The sequence below is a fragment of the Oryctolagus cuniculus genome, chromosome 12 (assembly GCF_964237555.1).
Source record: "Oryctolagus cuniculus chromosome 12, mOryCun1.1, whole genome shotgun sequence".
In the NCBI taxonomy this organism is placed as follows: Eukaryota; Metazoa; Chordata; class Mammalia; order Lagomorpha; family Leporidae; genus Oryctolagus; species Oryctolagus cuniculus.
Window position 1 is genome coordinate 71,104,623 of NC_091443.1, and position 9,069 is coordinate 71,113,691.

The following is a 9,069-nucleotide window of genomic DNA, read 5'->3' on the forward strand; positions in this document are numbered from 1 at the left end:
CTTTCTGCATTTTCCAAATGCTAACCATTTTAGACATGAGAACTGTATTAGTTGATGAAGAGAAATTGAAATTTTATTATAAAATATCTTTGTTGAATTGTAAATGTATTTATACTTTAATGAATTTTTTTTAATATTGAAAGTATATGGGCAAATAAATTTTGGAGAAAAATATGCAGGTTGACATAATGAGAGAGCACTAATTTTGGCATGTGAACATCTAAGTTCTGCTCTTTTGCTAAGTAGAAGATATTGGATAAATAAAATAAACTTCCAGATCTCAGTTTTTTTAATCATAAAATAAGGTGAGTGTTCAGATTATCTCCAGGTTTCCTTCCAGCTCTCTGTTCTGTTTTATGCAGCGAAGACCAACTTTATGGCCATGGCATACTACTGCCACCTCGTGGCATCTGTGAAGCAACTGTATTTGAGGGATGAATCGCCATCATTTATTCATTCATGCTTGTATTTGCCTAACATCTATGTGCCAGGCAAGTGTCAACATCACCATTCTTTCAACTTAGTGTTTTTCTAGATGATATAGGTAAAACAACCAAGACATCAGCTGTCACGCGGAAGCCATGTGATCCTGAAGATATCATTTAGCCTTTTTTGAGTGTCTGTCTTTCCACCTGAAAAATAAAGATTCACATATCCACTTTTTGTTATTAGAAGATCCAAAGATGGAGTATGTAAAAGGATCTCTCACAGTCCATGGAAAAGAATATTTTGCCAATAAATGGTAGTTATTCTCAGGAAGCCATTATCTAGTGAGAGGAGTAAGACAAATCTAGAAATCTGCAGGATGTGGAATGCTATGAAAATACAAGTAGGGCATGTTGAGAAAATGGCAAAACAGAGGTTGAATAGACTGGACAGTAAAGGACATGCAGCACATCACTGGTCAGTTTTCTGGACTACAACCTGCAACAGAAGTCCTAAATGGTGGGATGCAACAGCTAGCCACACAAGAGGCTTGTTTTTGTTTTGTTTTATTTTAAACAGTCCCTAAAAGTAAATGTATTGGGGCCAGCGCCGTGGCATGGTGGGTTAATCCTCTGCCTGCAGTGTCGGCATCCCACATGGGTGCTGGTTCTAGTCCCGGCTGCTCCACTTCTGGTCCAGCTCTCTGCTGTGGCCTTGGAAAGCAGTGGAGGATGGCCCAGGTGCTTGGGCCCCTGCACCCACATTGGAGACCAGGAGGAGGCACCTGGCTCCTGGCTGCTGGCTTCAGATAGGTGCAGCACTGGCCATTGCGGCCATTTGGGGAATGAACCAGCAGAGGGAGAACCTTTCTCTCTGTCTCTCCCTCTCACTGTCTGTGGCTCTACCTCTCAAATAAATAAATAAAAATCTTTTAAAAAAAGTAAATGTATTAAAGTTTACGACAACTACATTATACAATTCATGAAAGAGTTTGAACAAAAGAGTAACATACCAGAGCTGAGTTCGAGGAATCTCTATATGAACCCAAGGCATAACAGTGAGATTAAGAAACCATTGCCAAAACAGCCAGGTAATGCACACAGAGAATGGCACAGGAAAAAAATGAATGGAAATGACACTGAACAAATGCAGATCTGCACTTGTAAATGAATCCTTCCAAGATGACCAAAGACCTTGTTATATTACAGGTAAACTAACTGTGTCAAAGGGAAGCTAAGACATGCCAGGTATAAAGACACCAGTCAACCAACCAGCAGTTTTAGGTCTGCACTTTGGGATTCCTGGTTCAGAGTCTGATAATACCCTTACCCTACCCATAAAAGATGCTAACCCCAATTTCCACTCATCTATGAACACTGAACCAAATATGAGGCTGGCCTTTATATCACACACTGTATAAGTACACAGAAAAGTAAATTTTGTGACTCTTTTCTGGTATGCTAGGGGCTACAGGAGAAATATTATGACCACATACTCTGCCACAAGTCCACTCACTTTACATATTAGAAAGTATATTAGAGGGGCCGGTGCTGCAGCTCACTAGGCTAATCCTCCACCTAGCGATGCTGGCACACCGGGTTCTAGTCCCGGTCAGGGCGCCAGATTCTATCCCGGTTGCCCCTCTTCCAGGCCAGCTCTCTGCTGTGGCCAGGGAATGCAGTGGAGGATGGCCCAAGTGCTTGGGCCCTGCACCCCATGGGAGACCAGGAGAAGCACCTGGCTCCTGCCATCGGATCAGCGCGGTGCGCCGGCCATGGCAGCCATTGGAGGGTGAACCAACGGCAAAGGAAGACCTTTCTCTCTGTCTCTTTCTCTCACTATCCACTCTGCCTGTCAAAAAAAAAAGTATATTAGAGGGGCCAACGCTGTGGTATAGTGGGTAAAGCCACTGCCTGCAGTACCGGCACCCCATATGGGTACCAGTTTGAGTCCCATTTGCTCCACTTCTGATCCAGCTTTCTGCTAAGGCCTGGGAAAGCAGTAGAAGATGGTCCAAATCCCTGGGACCCTGCACCCGTGTGGGAGACCTGGAGGAAGCTCCTGACTCCTGGCTTCGGATCGGCTCAGCTCCAACTGTTGCAGTCATCTGGGGAGTGAACCAGCAGATGGGAGATCTCTGTGTGTGTGTGTGTGTGTGTGTGTGTGTTGTGTATGTGTGTGTAGCTCTGCCTTTCGAATAAATGAATGTGTCTTTTTTTTTTTTTTTTTTTTGACAGGCAGAGTGGACAGTGAGAGAGAGAGAGACAGAGAGAAAGGTCTTCCTTTTGCCGTTGGTTCACCCTCCAATTGCAGCCACTGCCGGCGCGCTGTGGCTGGCGCACTGTGCTGATCCGATGGCAGGAGCCAGGTGCTTCTCCTGGTCTCCCATGGGGTGCAGGGCCCAAGCACTTGGGCCATCCTCCACTGCACTCCCTGGCCACAGCAGAGAGCTGGCCTGGAAGAGGGGCAACTGGGACAGAATCTGGCGCCCCGACTGGGACTAGAACCCGGTGTGCCAGCATCGCTAGGTGGAGGATTAGCCTAGTGAGCCGCAGCACCGGCTAAATGAATATGTCTTAAAAAAAAAAAGAAAATGTATTAGAGATGGGTGTTGTGGCATAGTGAGTGAAGCTTTGCTGTGGAGCATCTGCATCCTGTGTTAGAGTGCCTGAGATCAAGTTCTTCCTCCACTTCCAATGTAGCTTTCTGTTCATGCACCTTAGAAGCTGCTGATGATGGCCCCAGTGGTTGGGCCAATGCCACCCTCGTGGGGACTCAGATGAAGTTCCTGGCTCCTGACTTCAGCCTGGCCCAGCCTTTGGGGAGTGAACCAACAGAGTTTCTCTTTCTCTCTGCCAGTCTCTCTCCCTCTCCTCCCTTTGCCCTCCCTCTCTTCCTCTCTTTAGTTTTGCATTTCAAGTCAATTTTTTCAAAGAAAGGGCATTATACTTAGAGGAAAATAAAATCCCAAGTGTGCCCCATTTTGAAACCCCCATGGGATTTATAATGGCTTATTTAGTTGACAAGTTTTTTTTTTTCCTAGCATCTTAGAGAAGCAGGCAATTTCAGAGGTGATATCTTGACAAATAATAGCACAAATCAGGACAAATGAGAGGCAGTTCTCCCAGAATATAGTTTGAGGCAAACCAAGGCAAATAATGTTATAATCCCCTGCAGCTACATGTCTGAAATGGAAACATTTGGAATGGGACTGATAGGGAAAATAATATTCGGAAAAGCCTGGGTCCTGTCTGATGGGGGGTGTAGGATGATTCCATAATAGCTCAGTAAAAAGAAGGTGCCTGTTGACTGAGACTGTATTTGATTATCATAGAAGAGATGAAACACTTTTTCGTAGTCAGAAAAATCAGTATTCAGCCAAAGAAGAGAAGCTGTTTGATGATAAGGCAATAAAAACTTCAAAGGGCAAGTTAAAAATGTTTCCTAATTCATTTCAGCCTAAACGGATTCCTGTGCCCGTCTCACGCTGTCCGCCAGCTGCTTCGCTGGAATATGTTACCCAGTCTGCTTGGAATGGAAACTGTGTCAGACTCCGGGGGTGAGTGGGAAGGAAAATGGTGCTGGCAGAAAGAGGAAGCGTTTTTTCAATCGAGAGCCAGAAGTAAGTGCTGACAAGGTCTCACATGTGTGGGAACAATGGCACATGCCCATGGTAACTCGGCCACTTTTCCCAAGTCCCTCACTCAGAGGCATTTGACAGGAGGACATAGGAATGCAGCTGCTTCTCCTGCACCTCCAAATCTCTGAATTTCTCTCCTCCCCCTTGGGAATGCAAAAAAGGGACAAGGCATGCGTTCCACCTTGGTATTGTTAATTTAATTATCCAGAATGAATTCTTTTTACTGTTTTTAGGCACATACATTGAAATAAAGTCTTTCCCTTTAGCAAACTTAAGTTCCTGTCTTCATAAGTCCACCTAAGACTGCTTCTTCTGGGGACTTTGAACATTAACCCCAGCTGACTTCAGAGCTGCACTTAAGCAAAGCCCATCTTTTCTAGGGCAAAGTAGACCAAGTTAATTTAAAGGAGGAGCAGTCGCCCACTGATGCTAAGGAAAGTAGGAGAGAGACTGGTTTATCACCCTGGCCTCCAAGGCCCTGCACCTGGCTCTCACCTCTCCCTGCAGCTTGCCTGGGAGTTCAGACTCACCAGGCTTCCAGGTCACCTCTGATGAGCTGGGCTCTGATCAAAGCTTAGCATGTTGGCTACTGTAGTATGGTTGGGTAGCAGAGAGAGAGAAAAATACTGTTTATTGTTATACTTTTATTTATTTACAACACTATCTCATTATCTTTTGTTTAGAAGGCACAATAATTACCTGCTTGCCATATTTTACTTGTTCTTTTGTCCCCAAGACACCTTGTAGGCAAAGAATGTCGTCTTTCTAATTGCTTTGTCTTGATAAAATTATCTGTGCCCCATATTTTGAAAAATCAATTGTCAGAATTTGAATCAAAATACAAATAGTAGGGATATAGGCATTGAGTCAGAATGGGGTAAGCTGCTACTTGGGACACTCACATCCCATATCAGAGTGCCTGGTTCAACTCCCTGATAATGTACCTTGGAGGCAGCAGGTGACAACCTAGGTAATGGTGTCCCTGTCACCCACATGGGAGCAGTTCTGGTCTCCTAACTTCAGCCTGGCCCAGCTCCGGCTGTTGCAGGCATTTGGGGAATGAACCAGAGGATGGAAGTTCTCTCTCTGTCTCTCCCTCTCTGTCACTCTGTGTTTTTCAAATAAATAAATAAGCAAACAAATAAGCCTTAAAAAAAGAAGAGTACAAATAATAGGAAGAATAGAGCTGATGTTTTTTTAAAATGCTCTGCCAGCTGCTATGTTGCTTGTATTCATCTGACCTGAATAAGGTACTTCGTAGACCCAGGGCAGAATTCTTCCTAGGGTGAAAACTGGCGTCTTTATTTTTAGGGAGCCAGTGAGCCATTCTCCTGAACGACTAAGTATTTGAGTTGGGTACCAGAGCTCACGGGCCTGCAGGATCAGCCTGAGAAGGAGGAAGGATAGGGAGATGTAAGGGATTCAGAAGTTGTGGGATGGAGTAATCCCAAAATGCAACAGGAAAGGGAACCAGTGAGAATTTCTTGTATCAAGCATTGCCAAGAAACCTTTTCTTTTAAACTTTTATTATGAAACTCCTAAGTATGTGCAAAAGTAGGATGAGTTTCATACACTCATCACTCAGCTTCAACAGTGATCATCCTATAGCTGATTCTGCATCTGTTGGATCCCACCTACTGTCCCACTGAGTTACTTAGAAAGAAATCCCATCATGGTGTCACATCCATCCAGTACATTTTAATGTTTGCTGAGCCATCAGTGCTATAGCTTCCCTTAATACCCAAACCTTAGTAAAACCAACTCGTATAGTGTGAGGGGCACTAAAGCAAAGGAGCTTGTAGTTGAATCAGAATGGATGAACAAAAAGACAATCGGTGAAGAGTAAAGCAGAGCTGAGACTGAGCTGGTTGTGTGTGTGTGTGTGTGTGTGTGTGTGTGTTACTAAAATGCAGAGTGACTCTAGAGACTGGAAGACTTGGGGACAGCCAGACAGCTGGCATTTGGGTTACGGTTGCATATTCCAAGTTTCCTTTCCTTGAAAGGAAAGAAAATACTAAATTTAAACACCGTCTTTCAGTTTCTCAGTCAATAATTTCCCTGTCTCTTTTACAAATGGAGTCTCTAGACATCAATGCGAGTCCTTTATTCTCCAGCGCCCCTCTCAGAAATGTGCACTTACTGAAGCAGAGGAGCTGTGAAGCATTGCCAATCCCCATTACATTTTCAACCCATTTTTGTGTAGCCCTGGTGAAGTCACTCTGTTCTTGAGCAACTTTTGGTGAGAACCAACAAAAATACCAATAGTTGTGGAATGTGGACCGAGATACTTCCGTGATTGTCCCATAGCACTTTTTCTAAAGATTTATTTATTTATTTGAAAAGCAGAATTACAGAGAGGCCGAGACAGAGGCAGAGAGAGAGAGACAAAGAGGTCTTCCATCAGCTGGTTCACTCCCCAGGTGGCTGTAATGGTTGGAGCAGAGCCCATCCAAAGCCAGGAGACAAGAGCTTCTTTTGGGTCTCCCGTGGGGGTGCAGGAGCTCAGGCCATAGCAGAGAGTTGGATTGGAAGTGGAGCAGCCAGGACTCATATGGGGTACTGGCACTGCAGGTGGCGGCCTCACCTGCAAGGCCACAGCGCTGGCCCTGAACAAGGGGGAACAAAAAAAAAGGAAAATAGAGACAATACTGGAATAAACATACATTTGTCTAATAATGCTTTTTTAAGCTTTTATTTATATAAAGGGGTCAAATTTCATGTATTTCATTTATACAGGGTTGTTTGTTTGTTTGTTTGTTTGACAGGCAGAGTGGACAGTGAGAGAGAGAGAGACAGAGAGAAAGGTCTTCCTTTGCCGTTGATTCACTCTCCAATGGCTGCCGCAGCCGGTGCGCTGTGGCCGGCGCACCGCACTGATCCGAAGCCAGGAGCCAGGTGCTTCTCCTGGTCTCCCATGGGGTGCAGGGCCCAAGCACTTGGGCCATCCTCCACTGCACTCCCTGGCCACAGCAGAGAGCTGGCCTGGAAGAGGGGCAACCGGGACAGCATCCGGCGCCCGGACCGGCACTAGAACCCGGTGTGCTGGCGCCACAGGCGGAGGATTAGCCTATTGAGCCGGCCTCATATATACAGTTGTTTTTTTTTTAACTTTTATTTAATGAATATAGATTTCCAAAGTATAGCTTATGGACTACATTGGCTTCCCCCCGCCCCGCCCCGATGACTTCCCTCCCCCCCTCAACCCTCCCCTTTCCCACTCTCTCTCCCCTTCCATTCATATCACGATTCATTTTCAATTTTCTATATATACAGAAGATCAGTTTAGTATACATTAAGTAAAGATTTCAACAGTTTGCACCCACATAGAAACACAAAGTGAAAAATACTGTTTGAGTACTCGTTATAGCATTAAATCTCAATGTACAGCACATTAAGGACAGAGATCCTACATGAGGAGTAAGTGCACAGTGACTCCTGTTGTTGACTTTACAAATTGACACTCCTGCATATATACAGTTTTAACAACATAATGATCCAGGGCAGGCGCCCGCTGTGGCTCACTTGGTTAATCCTTTGCCTGCGGCATCGGCATCCCACGTGGGTGCTGGGTTCTAGTCCTGGTTGCTCCTCTTCCAGTCCAGCTCTCTGTTGGGCCCCTGCACCTGCATGGGAGACCAGGAGGAAGCACCTGGCTCCTGGCTTCGGACCGGCATAGCTCCGGCCATGGCGGCCATTTAGGGGATGAACCAGCGGATGGAAAACCTCTCTCTCTCTCTCTCTCTCTCTCATTGTCTAACTCTATCTGTCAAATAATAATAAAAAAGAACATAATGATCCTTCCCATCCTACCCTCCCTTGCTCCCTCACTCCCACCCTCCTCCTTATTTTTCTCCTAATTTTTACAATGACATACCTTCAATTTTCTTTACAATCACAAACTTAAACCTCCATTAAATAAATAATTCAACAAGTAGCAAGAAAAACCACTGTTAAAAATACTCTTTAAATTCATAGATAAGCATAGCAATTTCTGAGTTGAAAAGTCATCTCTTCTTAAGATCCAGCTACACAGTTGATAATCACCCAAATATGTCCAATGTTGAAAATATTTTAATCTTTTCTCTGTGTGTATAGTGCGAGTTATAGCTCAGTTACTTCCAGTATGTCTTATCTTAAAAATCATTCCTCATCTTTTAGAGGAAGGAGAATTTTTTTCTTTGAGAAAGGAAAATGATAACTTTCCTACCTATATTTATCACCTGTTTTTCTAAGTAAAAGAGAGACTCTGTGTAAGAAACAAAAATTTTAAGTTATATTAAGACAATGTAGTATTGAAATATTGCTAAGCAGAAGCCTTAGGAAATAATATCCAGACATCCACTAGATGTCACTTGATGTTTGCTTTTTGGTAAACATACTAGTTCATTTTTTTTTTCTTTTTTAAAGGTTTATCTGCAAGTATAAATCGATGACTCCCAGTTGGTCCAAACTGGCAAAAAATAAGATGCTGCAGCCTTTGAGTGAAAGCAGGCAAAAGTCATTAAATGAGAACAATGATTACAACTTTAAATGAGATTTGGGTGGTTGCAGGTTTGCATAATCCCTCCTGGCATTTGTAAGGGTGAAGAGAAGCCAGCAGCTTTGCCCTCCTGCTGTGTTTAAACAAAATGGAAAATTGTAATGAACAGCTAGATTTTTCCTATCTCCCATTTTCTTTTTATTATTCCTCTTCCCTCACCATTTTTAGGAGAATTCAACTTTTAAAATGAGTGCTCTCTAAGGAAGTTATTCACAGCATTTTTTCCTTTTTTGTTCAAATTTCTACCCACAAATTAAAACTGTTTAATCCTCATTATCTAAGTGACATGCATTTGACAAAGGGAAATGGGGAAGATCTTTAGAAATGATGTAGGAGTCTTTGGGGTTATCCACTTCCTATATTTGTAAAGAAAAAAGTTAGTAATAATTTCCAATAAAGACCATGTATTTGGGGGTTTTGTTTTGTGTAACAGCTATTTGTTTATTTTTTAAGCTGTCATTGT